General features: G+C 43.7%; 1 protein-coding gene across 1 annotated transcript in view; it reads left to right on the forward strand.

Annotated features, from left to right (window-relative positions):
- The first annotated feature begins 1939 nt into the window (after positions 1-1939).
- The window catches only part of LZTS2 (leucine zipper tumor suppressor 2), a 247932-nt gene continuing 235195 nt past the window's right edge, over positions 1940-14676 (forward strand). Inside the window, exon 1 of the mRNA XM_073596164.1 lies at positions 1940-2003. The gene's annotated coding sequence lies outside the window, so the exon portion shown is untranslated. The remainder of the gene's footprint in view (positions 2004-14676) is intronic.

Genomic DNA, 14676 nt, shown 5'->3' on the forward strand with positions numbered 1-14676 from the left:
GGCTCTGGCAGATGTAAAAACTGACATTTTTTTCTTCCCCGGAAAGCAGAGATCAATGTTTTTTTGTTTATCTCATGCTTTCCAGGGTAGAGTAGATATCTGGGGTCTTATTGACCCCCAGATCTCTCCATAAAGAGGACCTGTCATGCCTTATTCCTCAAGGATGTTTACATTCCTTGTAATAGTAATAAAAGTGATACAAAAAAAATATTAAAGGGACAGTGTAAAAATAAAAGAAATGTGAATTTCTCTTTTTTTTTTAAAGCACCCCCACCCCCTCGTGCCCGCACGCAGAAGCGAACACATATACGTAGGTTGCGCCCGCATATGTAAATGACGTCCGCACCAGACATGTGAGGTGTTAGACCCCTTTCACATTGGGGCGGTGCTGGCGTTAGCGGTAAAGCACCGCTAGTTTTAGTGACGCTTTACAGCTGTTATAGGCACTTTTTGGCCACTAGCGGGGCGCTTTTAACCCCCGCTAGTGGCTGAGGAAAGGGTTAATAGCAGCTGTGTTGCGGCGCTGCTGAATCGCTTTGCAGTCGCTTCGGCAGCGCTGCCCATTCATTTCAGTGAGCAGGGGCGGTCTGGGAGCGGTGTAAACACCACTTCCGCACCGCCCCAAAGATGCTGCTTGCAGGACTTTTTTTTCTGTCATGCAAGCGCACCACCCCATTGTGAAAGCACTCGAGCTTTCACACTGGGGTGGCTTAGGAGGCGCTTGAGAGGAGCTTTACAGGTGCTGTTTTTAGTGTCAAAGGGGTCTTAGAGCGAGAGCAATAATTCTAGCACTAGACCTCCTCTCTAAACTTGTAACAATTTTAAAGCATAGCCTGAGCAGACTAATGGCTGTACACACGATCTGAAAATCGGATGAAAAATACAGCTTTCAACGCGATCGTACGATAATTGGATCGTTAGTACAGAGCTTTCGAGAGCCGATCGCGACAGTTCATCCGATATTATTTTATTGGACATGCACGAAAATGTTTCTTGTACAATGCCAGATCGTAAATCTCCATTTAATCAGTACAGTTGTCATCTGAAAATACAATACAAATACACTACAACACGTGACATCACGTCGTACGAGAATGTTCGTGTGTGAGTGTGCACAATTTTAAAGCGTGACATATTAAGTATCTATATACTCAGTGTAACATCATCTTTTATATATTACCAAAAAATTGGGTTATATATTGTTTTTCGCATTAAAATTAGTTAAAGTGTATTTTTTCAAAAATTGCGTTTTGAAAAATTGCTGTGCAAATACCGTGTGACATAACAAATTGCAATGACCATCATTTTATTTTCTAGGGTCTTTGCTAAAAAAAATAAAGAAAAATAAATTAGATAGATAGATAGATAGATAGATAGATAGATAGATAGATAGATAGATAGATAGATATGTAAGCTCCTTAGGTAGGGACTGATGTGAATGTACAATGTATATGCAACGCTCTGTGTAAAATTGAATATATATATATATATATATATATATATATATAATGTTTGGAGTTCTAAATAATTTTCTAGCAAACAAATGATTTTTACATATATGAGAGAAATGTCAGAATTGGCCTGGGTGGAAAGTAGTTAATATCTCTTCAATAAAATAATAATAATAATAAAAAAAAAAAAAAAGTGCCCCTTCTAATAGGGTTAAAGTGCCCCTAGTAATGCCCTATTAGTGGTGTTCATGCTTCTTCCCCTATTGGAGTTTTGTTGACGTCACTCCCATGGACGGCCCCCATGCAGTCGCCGGTCGCTCAGACCCTGGCGGGGCCCCTCCACTGGGTAATCAGCGAATGACTCCCCGGGAGAGGGCGTGTCCCGCGGCTCGGCCAGTGGGGAGGAGACAGGGGGGTGTGAGCTATGCTTGTCCCTGCAGCAGGAGCACAGGCAGAGGAGATCGTTGTGGAGTGTGAGCTCCTGGGGTCAGTGTCCGGGAACTGTGCGGATTATCGGAGCCTCCACGCTGGGAAGTGACCTCCTCCTCCTATGTAAGTGTTTGATTTCTTCCTCCTCGCCACATTTCCCACAGCAGTCTGACTTTCTAATGAGCTGCACATGAGAAGCAGCCGGGGCAATAACATGGTACAAGTGCAGAGGTCAGCAGAATAGGAGAGCCAGCACTCCCCTGCTGCTGCTGGCTCAGCCAAGAGGTTCTGCAGCAGCTGCCCTATAACTTGCTCTAGTCTAGGTAATAAAATACAATCCCTCTTCTCTAGATCGGTTGGTTGTACTCCTTTCTGTACTCACCCCCCAGCTAACTATACTTCACTTCTTTCTCTAATATTTTCCCAACCTCAGGGACCTTTTACACCAAAAAAAAACTATCGGCAACGCATCAAAAACGCATGCATCTTGATGTGCATGCGCGCTGCGTTGCATTTCTTTGCGTGTTGTCATCCGATGTGAATCAACAGGTCACTGGAAGGATCAGACTGCTAACAACACTTTATTTTTTTTCTTGACTTTCAGCTGGGCTGCGATTATTTGCGTTGCATTAAAATGCAGACATGCTGTGTTTTACCGCAACGCATGTCTATACAGCATTGTGTTTTGAACCCTTGCGTAGGTTTGGTGTGGGGCAAAAACGCAGGTCACTGTATGTGGTGTGCATAGCGGAAAAACAAAGAGAAAACGCAGAATTTTACTACATGTCAAATTATGTTTTATGTGCGGTTGTTTTTTCTATACAGGCCACATCAAGGGTCCAAATTCTAACTTTTTTTGAATGTTTTTTTTTTTTATTATGATTGTCTTCATATGTGATGCACATTTTTGTTGCGTAAAAATGCAGACATGCATGCTATGTGTGTGTGTGTGTATATGTGTATATTATTATATTACACACAGCAGCACAACAAAGTGAACAAAGCACATAGAAAACAGTTGTTTTCAATGTGGGAGATTTATTAAAACTGGTGCAGCTGTGCATTGTAACTGATCAGCTTCTAACTTCAGCTTGTTCAATTAAACTTTGACAATGAGCCCCGGTTCACACAGGGGCGACTTGCCTGACAAGTCGCATCCCGTTCTGTACTACGGAACCGTTCTAATAGGAGCGACGCAAGTCGCTCCGACTTAGAAAAAGGTTCCTGTACTATTTTTGGGGCGACTTCAGGCGACTTGCATTGACTTCTATACAGAAGTCGTTTTGCAAGTCGCCACTGAAGTTGCGTGCAGGTCGCCTCGGTGAGTCGGCCTGCAAGTCGTGTTGCCACTGTGTGAACCGGCAGGCTCCATTTAAACTATCACGACTCCAAAATCGCACGGTTTCCAGTTTGACTTTGGAGCAACATTCGGAGCGACTCAATGGATCCAAGTTGCATTAAAAGTCACAGCAAAGTAGTGTGGGTACCTTTTCAAAGTCACTGCGACTTTGAGGCTGGGTTCACACTGTGTGCGAACGCACCTCACAGTAGGGGTCAGGTGCGTCCCCGTTCTCTGTTTCAGGGACCAACTGGGCCCAAATTTTTGCCTGAGTTCAGACCTGAAACGTAGCCAAAGATACATAGGACACCTGTGCAATCCGCTCTGCGACCGCCACGGAGATGTATGATTCGGCTCCTTTGAGATCCGGTCACAGTCTCCTGTCATGTGAATTTCCCGCATCCAATTCGCATCAGTGTGAGCCCAGCCTAAGTTGCACCGATTTGAACAGGCACCATTTAAAAAGAATGGGCTGCAACTTGTCATGCGATGTTAATGTCCAAAGCCGCATAACAAATCGCACAAGTGTGAATGGAGCTTTAAAGGATAAGTTTACTTATGCCCATTTTTTTTTTTTTTTTTTCCCAGGTAAAAAAAAAAAAAAAGTACACCCTTTTTTTTTTTTTTTTTTTTTTAAATTTAGAAGCCTGGAAAGCATTGCATCAGTGATGAGCAGATGGCTGATGCCATGCAGGTCTCCTGCACAATGTCAGTGTGAGCTGTCTGCCTGTTCATTGTATGGCTAGACAGTTTCACACTGACAGGAAGACTTGGTGAACTACTACAGCACTCAACAGCGCCATGGTAGTTCATTGAGAAGTACAAGATGACATCCGCAAAGGCTGTCGGTAGTTGTAGTCCATTCATTCACAGATCCCCACTCACATTCACAAAGCCCTGCACAACCACACTCTTTTCGAAAAGTAACAGTTAATACAGGGAACTTCTCCCCATACCGCTGTCACAAGGGGGGGGGGGGGAGCAGATGCAGCATTGGGAACATGTAACAGGTTCCCAAAGGTGAACTTATTCTTTAGCCCTGCTTCAATTGGACGTTGAGTACACATCCGACAAAAACTTTATAGTCTGCACATCCAGCTTTTGTCTGCCGAAAAAGCGAAATCAGCTGTCGAAAGCACCGTACTAACGATCTGAAAATCCGCAGACAGGTTGTCATACAAATTTTTCCATCTGATTTTTATATAGTGTGTACGGGCCTTTACACAACTCAGCAGACATTAGACAAAATTCTGATGTGAATAAGTAAATTGTGAGAATTTTGTGTGAACAATTTTTTTTTTTCTTCATTTTTTTTTTTTTTTTTTTTTTTTTTTTTTTTTTTTTAGAAAACCCTGATTATTGCAAACTGCATTCTAATATTGCTGCCAAATACTTGTTATCTGCAACATAAAATAAATATACTTTTAAGAACTGGCTTCCAAAACAAACTGAAAGTTTGTATTGGCACTGTAGCCTGCAGAGGCCAATCACAATCCAGGTACCAATGTGCCGCTGTAAGTTGCAGGATGGTAGCTATAGCCTGATTGGCTGTTCCTTGCAGCATCCCCATTGTTCTAAGTCAGCCCTAGTACATTCAGTACAATAATTCTAGACATAAACTTGTTAGAAAAACTATAATTATGTATAATTGAATTACATGTAAGATCAGAGACTTGAAATTGATCAGACCGCTTTTCATTTGCATGTTTTGGGTGACACACCAGAACGCTTGCTGTGGGAGTGGGAAGGATGGGGAGTTTGTAATTTAGTAGGTTTTGCTGTAGTCGGGGTCACGTCTGCCTTGTAGTGGAGTTTCTGCGGTCAGGATTGCTGAGTTTGCACAAATGACTGTAATTCATGGCAGACTCAGCGCAGGAGAGATCTACGCTTAATTTACAGCCGTTCATTAAGAGCAAAATATTTCTTTTGTGCTGAGAATGGATTTTTGATCATTTTATGTCTGCCAAACAAATGCTCCTTGTGTGCGACCAGTGCGTGTTCCTGTTTATTTCCCTCCCCTGATTTCTCCACCTCTTTTGTTTATCTAGTTCCTTTACATTTCCATAAGGAAAGCATTTGGTGTGACCGATGGAAAATTCTTCTTTACTAGTATAATGCTGTGTCTGTGAGAGCCCGAGGGGTGAAGGGGTAATGCTTCCTCCATGCCTTGAAATCTTGCACCAGCTAAAACTTTGTTTTTGTGGAGAACAAAAGAACTTCTGTCAGCTTTTAGGGCTCATTCACACCAGCGTCATTTCCATATACAGTATACAGCAAATAGTTCTCTATGCTTCTAATGACAGTACTATAGGAAACAATGAGCAGGGTTCCTTGACACCTGTCAACAAGACTTAAGTGTTCTATGTTAAAACTTGTCAAAAGTACATGGAGGGGGGATTTTGCCTTACTTCCTGTCCTGCCTGACATTCATCAAATAGACAAGATGTGGGTTGAGCTTCTATAACTTCCTGTTCTGTTAGATGCCCATCAAATAGGAAGGGGGTGATTTTTGGAATCATTTCCTGTTCTGCTTGATACCTGTCAAATTGACAAGAAGTGGGATGATTTTTCTGGTATTTCCTGTTTTGTATGATGCCCATCAAGTAGATAAGACATGGGGGGTGATTTTTCTATCATGATTTTTATCCACCCTGTTATACAGGATAGTGCCAACAGTTTATCACGTAATTGGCCACTTCACACTTTGAGCTCAGTGGGCCTTGTGTGGGTGGGGTGGCCAACGTGCTACCAGACCTGCTCTCAGGATTCTCTATACATCTGTTCTAGCACATGAAACACAGTTTGGTTGTGCCGTGCTTTTGGGGGGCCTTTTCCCCTATATCTTTATTTACGGTGGTTGTGCCATGCCCCTATTTCCCTGGCACTAGCCCTGGTGGTCTCCATATTGATATTTAGCAGCCAGTTCAACTACACAGCAGGTGAATGTTTACTTCCTTTAACCAATTAATTTGTCTAGTAGTATCAAATAGTATCATTTATTATAGTATTAGTATACATAATCAATTATAGTAGAAGTATCAATTAGTATAATCTAGTATAGTATCAGCGTGTGTTTATAATCAATTATAGTATCAGTATACACCATCATTTATACTGTAGTATCAATTAGCATCAATCCAGTAGTAACAATTTCCAATGATCACCATACACATTATAGGTTGATTGTACAATCAGCTTTAGATTTACCAAAAACGATGTAATCTAACAACCTGCCTAAACTATCCAATCAATTTGTATCCATTTATGCAGGCCCTTGCTCTATATAGATGTTGCTAGATCGATTAGTGGCCATCCATGCTTTGATTTTCGCGATTTTAATCAAAACTAACTAATCTGCAAACAATTAAAAGCCATAACTTCCATTCCGGACGATTTTAGACTTACGGTAATTTTGATCCGATTCAATCAACTGAGTCGATTGGCCAGGGCAGTCAATGATCAATTTTTTGGCTTTGAGCATCACTGAGATACTTTGTTCATGAATACGATCCTATTGTGATTGATTCGATGATGAGATGACATGGTGAAAACAGCGAAGCGATTGATAACATACGATTGTAACTTGGGATTGTATCTTAACTATCAATCAAAATCCACTTCCTGTGTGCAGCATATCGATCTAATGGGTTGTCGTCTAAAGATCAGTTTTTCCTATCGTAAGAAATCGATCATTTATTGAAGCGTGTATGACCACCATAAAGAGGATTGCAATCACAGTCAGATTATAATGTGTGTTATGGGCTTAAAATAAAAGCGGTCCCGGTCCCTCTTCAACGCCAGCATCTTCTTGTGTTCGGTCATCTTCATTGGTGGCACGGGATGAGGGTATACGGGATCGGGCCAGCCACTGTAAGCGGAGCTACTCCTCTCAGTTTACATGTTGGGGAATGCTGAGAATTTTATTACAGAAAATACATTGCATCAATTCTGCTTTAAGGCTCGATTCACATCTATGCATTCTGCTGTGCATTTTGTGTTTTTGCACGTGTTTTTTTTTTTAACCGCAATTATATATAATATTCTGCGTTTTCAGAAAGGGTCAGGGACTTTTTACAAAAAACACAAAATATATATAATTATATTTCTGACAGTTCGTTGGGCAGATTAAAAAATGCAAATCGCAGGAAAAATGCACTACATGCTTTTCTGCAGTTTCTCCTTTGAAATTTATTGAACCAAAAAAAGCACCATTTTGTGTTTTTTGTGAAAAGTCCCTGACCCTTTCTGAAAACGCAGTGGCTGAAAAAAGCATATATGAGAACGTGTCCCATAAGAATCCACAGTACAGGGACAGACTGTAGTGTTTTTCTGCAAAAAACGCATAGCTGTGAACCGAGCCTAAGATGTCCAGTAGTATCAACAGTGTCGTGTTTTTAGCGCATCTTTTTGTGCATTTTCAAAGCACATTTTTGGAGCAGCATCATTCATATGAATGGGCCTCACTTCACTCCAAAAACACGCTAAGGGCCAGTTCACACCACATGCAGTCCAGACTGTTTTTTTTTTTTTTTCTGCATCATAAACGCATGGAAAGCAGGTTGTATGGTTTTTAATGGCATAGTTCACACCAGTGCTTGCAGTTCCAGGAAAAAAAGTGGAAGGGCTGGTTCACCCCACAAAGACACATTCCAAATGCGTTTCTGCATGCACGTTTTCAATGCTTTTTGGTGCGTTTCCAGATGCATTCCAGGTGCTTTTTTTCTTTTCCCCACTATACTAGGGTCAAGTGCGTTTTTGATGTGTTCCAGTGCATTTTTTATGCCTTTTACTGCGTTCCAGTACAGGAAAAATGCAGAATGTTTTACTTTATCTTTTTTTTTTTTTTTCTTCTGGAACTGACTGCACTGGTATGAACTATTCCATTGGAAAACATATAACCTACTTTTCCATGCGTTTTTTGATGCAAAACAAAAACACGCTGGACTGCATGTGGTGTAAACTGGGCTTAGCATGCTGCATTTTTCCTGCACTGGAATGCTGTAAGGGCCGGTTCACACCACAAAAACGCATTTCAGATCTGTTCCGGATGAGTTTCTGCATGCGCATTTTTAATGCGTTCCGGTGATTTTTGGTGATTTTTTTTTTTTTTTTTTTTTTTTTTTTATATACATTTCTGGATGCATTCCAGATGTATTTTTTTATTTATTTTTTCCCACTATACTAGGGTCCAGTGCGTTTTTGATGCAGCACTGGACTGTACTGCGTTCCAGTGCAGGAAAAATGCAGCATGTTCTACTCCTCCTTCCTTCTTTTTTTTTTTTTTTTCTGGAGCTGACTGCACTGGTGTGAACTCCATATACCATATAACCTACTTCCCATGTATTTTTGATGCAGAACAAAAACGCACTGGACTGCATGTGGTGTGAACTGCCCTAAAATGCACTAGAACACACATATCCTTATTTAAAGGTAAGAAAAGAGGCGGAAAAATGCACTGGACTGTACCAAAAATGCGTCAAAAATGCGCATGCAAAAAAGCATCTAGAACACACCCTGACTGCATTTCTATAGTGTGAATTGGCCCTAAATAAGCTCATGTACCAAATTTTGGCACTGAGCTGGGCATTTTTGCATTTTGTTGTATGGAAATTGCGCAACAAAACACGTGACTCCTACCTGGTGTTTGGGGTGCTATTAAAAATGAATGGCACTACAAGCGTGTTTGTGGATTCTTTTGCATGTTGGCAGAAAAATCGCTTGTCTGCTATGCCCAGGTGTGAACAGGGCCTTAGGATTGTTCTCATGGCAGAGGGAGGACACTGTAGTGTACATTCATACTGTATGTCTTCTAATAAAGTTGGAATGTTTTAGGAGATACACTGTGATGTCACATTTGACAGGTGGAAATATTCTCCCATTGGTTTATTGAAAGAGTATGTCTTACTTAGAAGAACAAATTGCATGTGGTACATCCCTGCAATATATAGGGCAGCGTTCTATGTACGGGATAAGTTAGGATAATGAAGAAGATGTGTCATATGAATAGGTGATGGTGACATGTTTAATGACATCCTAAACAATGTGGCTGTAATGTGAAGTTCATGCTCTTTAACCTCTGGATTGCCAGGGACAGGCACATTTATGGCACATTTATGATCATGACACAGTTGAAGTGTGTGTCTGGTCACTGGTACGAGGATGAGTTATTCTTCATCGTTTCTCTGAGATTGTGGCTGTTCATGTTTTTCTAGATGAGTCTCATTATATTTTTTTTTCCTCCTAAAATGTTTGATAAATCATGTGTGATGTAAATGCATTTAGCTAGTTGTACGCAAAACAATATCTAGAAAACGTATAACTTACACACAAAGCAATGATTTGCCTCACTTCACCCACTATCCTAAAATGAGTAATAAACTTCTAATCTTTTGCATCTGTGATAGATGCAAGGCTACGTTCACACGTGTGTGTGTGTGTGTGTGTGTGTGTGTTGCAGGAACGCACACAAAATTGCATACTTTCCTGCAAAGCACAAAAAAATGCAGCCCTTTAGAAGAGATGTGGGGACTCCCTCCCTTCAGAACACGCGGATCAGTGCAGTAGCCACTGGCTGCAAGCGCCGATTGAATGCTGGTTTTCCAGCAGGGCCATTCAACAGAAGCTAGTCTAATGAGCAGACAGGGGTACTCCCCTACTAAAATTCACCAGTTCCTGCTCTACTGGGCTTCTTACATTTATATTGGGGCTTTTTGATTCCTTTTTAGCCCACCTTACTGTAACCTGTCTGGTTGTGCCTTTATTTTGGAGAGATTTCTTCTTCCTGTTCCTGATGAGAAAATATTCTCACCAATAGGACAAAGGTGGTACAAAACAAAAAATCCTGAAAAGGGTTTCAACCCCATCAGAGGAGTCTCTTTAAGGGTGGGATCACACTGCAGTATGGAGCGGCTCACAGCATGGGTCCGGGACGTCCCTGTTCACCATTTCAGGTTCCATTTTTTTTTTTTTTTTTTTTTTGTGCAAATTTTTGGCTGAATTCTGACCTGAAACGGTCCAGACGATGCACAGGACTCCTGTGCAATTTTGCTCTACAGTCACCACGGGGATGTGTGAACTGGCTCCATTGAGAGCCAGTCACAATCTGACATGCGAATTGGATGCGACGAAACCACAATAGCGTGAATCCAGCCTAAAACAGTAATGAGCTCCAAAACAAAAATGTAAAATATTGCAGCTTACAGTCTGGTGGCTGCATTTGTTTGTTTTCTTTTTTGATTTTTTTTTTTCGCCTCTTAATTTGGCCAGTAACGCACTTCATGTCTTATGGTGGCCATACTCACTTTGATTTTTTTTTTTAGCCAATTAAACTAATTGAGTCAGCAAATAGTCAAATGGTCACAACTTCCCTTCTGATTTGATATATTTTTGATCAGGTTGATTAAACTGAGTTGATCAGCCAGTGCAAACATGATCAATTGTTTTGCATTGATCAGCATAACCGAGGTGCTTTTGGGTGTGATTCTGATCCTAATTTTACCAATTGGAATATGAGATTGCATGATGGAAACAGAGATGTTATTGATAATCCACGATTGTATCTTCCAACTATCAATCCTAATCTACTTCCCTGATTATGGCGCATCAATCAGTTTGGGTTTGTGACTATAGATCAATTTATTATCAGGTGAGATCTATTGGAAAAGGTATCGATCATTTATCAATGTGTGTGTGGTTACCATCAGGGTGTCTCCTCTCTGGATTTGGACAGCAGAGGAGAGGGTAGTGGGGAAGTACTAGGAGCTTTAGATGGACTTGACTAACCTAAAGCTGAACGGGTCCGGGTCAAACCTTTTAAGCACACCTATGCGAATTGGATGTTGATTTCTCTGCATCCAATTCGCATAGCAGCAGATTGTGACTGGTTCATCTCCGTAGTGGCTCCGGTGCAATTTGCACAGGAGCCCTGTGTGCCTTTTTGTCCGTTTTCAGGTCAGAATTTAGCCACAAATTCGGCTGAAACTGAATGGAGACGGACCGGACTCCTGCTGTGAGCCGCTGTGTGTTATAGTGTGAACCCAGCCTTAAGCAATTAAAGGGAACATTCTTCCCATTTTTAATAAAGGTTTTAGATTAAGAAAATCTAATCATTGTATACAGTGAAGGAAAAAAGTATTTGATCCTCTGTACGATTTTGTACGTTTGCCCACTGACAAATGATCAGTCTATAGTTTTATTGGTAGGTTTATTTTAACGGTGAGAGATAGAATAACAAAAATATCCAGAAACGCATTTCAAAAAAGTTATAAATTGATTTACATTTTAATGAGTGAAATAAGTATTTCATCCTTTCACAAAACATGACTTAGTACTTGGTGGCAAAACCTTTGTTTAACAATCAGAGGTCAGATGTTTCTGTAGTTGGCCACCAGGTTTGCACACATCTCAGGAGGGATTTTGTCCCACTCCTCTTTGCAGATCCTCTCCAAGTCATTAAGGTTTCTAGGCTGACGTTTGGTAACTCGAACCTTCAGCTCCCTTCACATATTTTCTATGGGATTAAGGTCTGGAGACTGGCTAGGCCACTCCAGGACCTTAATGTGCTTCTTCACGAGCCACTCGTTTGTTGCCTTGGCCATGTGTTTTGGGTCATTGTCATGCTGGGATACACATCCATGACCCATTTTCAATACCCTGGCTGAGGGAAGGAGGTTTTCACCCAAGATTAGACAGTACATGGCCTTCGTCCCTTTTGATGCGGTGAAGTTGCGCTGTCCCCTTAGCAGAAGAACACCCCCAAAGCATAATGTTCACACCTCCATGTTTGACGGTGGGGATGGTGTTCTTGGGGTCATAGGCAGCATTACTCATCCAAACACAGCGAGTTGACTTGATGCCAAAGAGCTCGATTTTGGTCTCATTTGACCACAACACTTTCACCCAGTTCTCCTCTGAATCATTCAGATGTTCATTAGCAAACTTTATTTGGGCCTGTACATGTGCTTTCTTGAGCAGGGGGGACCTTGCGGGCACTGGAGGATTTCAGTCCTTCACGGGATAGTGTGTTACCAATTGTTTTCTTGGTGACTATGGTCCCAGCTGCCTTGAGATCATTGACAAGATTCTCCCGTGTATATCTGGGCTGATTCCTCACCCTTCTCATGATCATTGAAACTCCACGAGGTGAGATCTTGCAAGGAGCCCCAGACCGAGGAATATTGACAGTTATTTTTGTATTTCTTTCATTTGCAAATAATCACACCAACTGTTGTCACCCTCTCACCAAACTGCTTTGCGATGGGCTTGTAGCCCATTCCAGCCTTGTGTAGGTCTACAATCTTGTCCCTGACATCTTTTGACAGCTCTTTGGTCTTGGTCATGGAGGAGAGATTGGAATCTGCTTCTGTGGACAGGTGTCTTTTATACTGGTAACAAGCTGAGATTAGGAGAATTCCCCTTCAGGCTGGGTTCACACTGGTCCGACAAACGCTCCGACATTGGGAGCTCATGTCGCATGACGTGTGAAATTTAATGTTTCCCTATGGGAGCCGTCCTAACTGGTCCGACACAAGTCGTTCCGACTTTAGAAATGCTCCCTGTACTACTTTGGTCCGACTTTGATCCTACTTCAGCCTATTGACTATCATTGAAGTCGGATCAAAGTCGGATTGCCGTCTTGCATGATCCGACTTTGGCACGCGACTTGTGCTCAGATGTTCTTGAGGGGGAACTCCGCGCCAAATTTTAAATAAAAAACCGGCATGGGTTCCCCCTCCAAGAGCATACCAGGCCCTTGGGTCTGGTATGGACCTTGAGGGGAACCCCCTACGCCGATAAAAACGGCGTGGGGGTCCCCCCCAATCCATACCAGACCCTTATCCGAGCACGCAGCCCGGCCGGACAGGAATGGGGGTGGGGACGAGCGAGCGCCCCCCCCCCTCCTGAGCCGTACCAGGCCGCATGCCCTCAACATGGGGGGTTGGTGCTTTGGGGGAGGGGGCGCGCTGCGGCCCCCCACCCCAAAGCACCTTGTCCCCATGTTGATGAGGACAAGGGCCTCTTCCCGACAACCCTGGCCGTTGGTTGTCGGGGTCTGCGGGCGGGTGGCTTATCGGAATCCGGGAGCCCCCTTTAATAAGGGAGCCCCCAGATCCCGGCCCCCCACCCTATGTGAATGAGTATGGGGTACAGCGTACCCCTACCCATTCACCTAGGAAAAAAGTGTCAATTTAAAAAAAAAACACTACACAGATTTTTAAAGCATTTTATTAGACAGCTCCGGGGGTCTTCTTCCGACTTCGGGGGTCTCTCCGGTTCTTCTCCACGCTCTCCGGATCTTCTGCCAGGCTCCTCCGCTCTCTTCTGCTCTTTTGCCGCTCTTTTGCTAAAGCGGAGGAGCCTGGTCTTCAATCTTCTGCCTTCTGCCTTCTGCCTTCTGCCCTCTTCTCCTGATGTTGACACGACGCTCTCTGGGGCTAGAATGCTCTCTGTGCACTCTGCTCTGACTTATATAGGCGGTGACCCCGCCCCCTTATGCCGTCACAGTCCCTGGGCATGCTGGGACTGTGACGGCATAAGGGGGCGTGGTCATCGGGTGATGACCACGCCCCCTAAAACGTCACAGTCCCAGCATGCCCAGGGACTGTGACGGCATAAGGGGGCGGGGTCACCGCCTATATAAGTCAGAGCAGAGCGCACAGAGAGCATTCTAGCCCCAGAGAGCGTCGTGTCAACATCAGGAGAAGAGGGCAGAAGGCAGAAGGCAGAAGGCAGAAGACCAGGCTCCTCCGCTTTAGCAAAAGAGCGGCAAAAGAGCAGAAGAGAGCGGAGGAGCCTGGCAGAAGATCCGGAGAGCGTGGAGAAGAACCGGAGAGACCCCCGAAGTCGGAAGAAGACCCCCGGAGCTGTCTAATAAAATGCTTTAAAAATCTGTGTAGTGTTTTTTTTTTAAATTGACACTTTTTTCCTAGGTGAATGGGTAGGGGTACGCTGTACCCCATACTCATTCACATAGGGTGGGGGGCCGGGATCTGGGGGCTCCCTTATTAAAGGGGGCTCCCGGATTCCGATAAGCCACCCGCCCGCAGACCCCGACAACCAACGGCCAGGGTTGTCGGGAAGAGGCCCTTGTCCTCATCAACATGGGGACAAGGTGCTTTGGGGTGGGGGGGGCCGCAGCGCGCCCCCTCCCCCAAGGCACCACCCCCCATGTTGAGGGCATGCGGCCTGGTACGGTTCAGGAGGGGGGGGGGCGCTCGCTCGTCCCCACCCCCATTCCTGTCCGGCCGGGCTGCGTGTTCGGATAAGGGTCTGGTATGGATTGGGGGCGACCCCCCCCACGCCGTTTTTTCGGCGTAGGGGGTTCCCCTCAAGGTCCATACCAGACCCAAGGGCCTGGTATGCCTCTGGAGGGGGAACCCATGCCGGTTTTTTATTTAAAATTTGGCGCGGAGTTCCCCCCTAAAGATTCATACCAAACACAGTGCCGGCATTGGCGGG

This window comes from Aquarana catesbeiana, linkage group LG08 (assembly GCF_042186555.1).
Source record: "Aquarana catesbeiana isolate 2022-GZ linkage group LG08, ASM4218655v1, whole genome shotgun sequence".
Lineage (NCBI taxonomy): Eukaryota > Metazoa > Chordata > Amphibia > Anura > Ranidae > Aquarana > Aquarana catesbeiana.